At 65.5% G+C, this 374-nt stretch overlaps 1 protein-coding gene across 1 annotated transcript in view; it reads left to right on the top strand.

Moving 5' to 3' along the window:
• Positions 1 to 374, top strand: part of LOC104490665 (plexin-D1-like) — a 29,209-nt gene that overhangs the window by 23,747 nt on the left and 5,088 nt on the right. The gene's annotated exons all lie outside the window — the stretch shown is intronic.

Below are 374 nucleotides of genomic sequence, written 5' to 3'. Positions count from 1 at the left end.
GTGCTGAGGGACTGTGTAAACGCCCAGTAGCAGGATGGAAAGCGGTGCAGGTTCAGGGGAGGCTTTATTTCTGGCTGTCAGTGGGTTCTGCAAAGCCTCTCAGCTGGCAGTGCCTTGAGGCGTCAGGAGCCGAGCTGAGCTTTTGGGGATGTGGGCAGCCCAGGCAGTGTGGGCAGCCCGGGGAGCGCAGGACCAGCCTGGCTCGCTGCGGGGTGCCCGGGGCCGTCCCCTTGGCACCGTCCACTGGCACCTGGGAAGCACTTGGGGAGCAGTTCGTTCTCCCCCCCCGTGCCAGTATCTCCATCAAACCAGCCACCTCTGGTGCGTGGTCAGAGCCCGGCGGGCTGGGCACACCCGTCGAGGGAGCCAAGCCT

The sequence above is a fragment of the Buceros rhinoceros genome, unplaced genomic scaffold (genome assembly GCF_000710305.1).
Source record: "Buceros rhinoceros silvestris isolate BGI_N320 unplaced genomic scaffold, ASM71030v1 scaffold21163, whole genome shotgun sequence".
Lineage (NCBI taxonomy): Eukaryota > Metazoa > Chordata > Aves > Bucerotiformes > Bucerotidae > Buceros > Buceros rhinoceros.
This window is presented reverse-complemented; position numbering and strand designations above follow the sequence as displayed.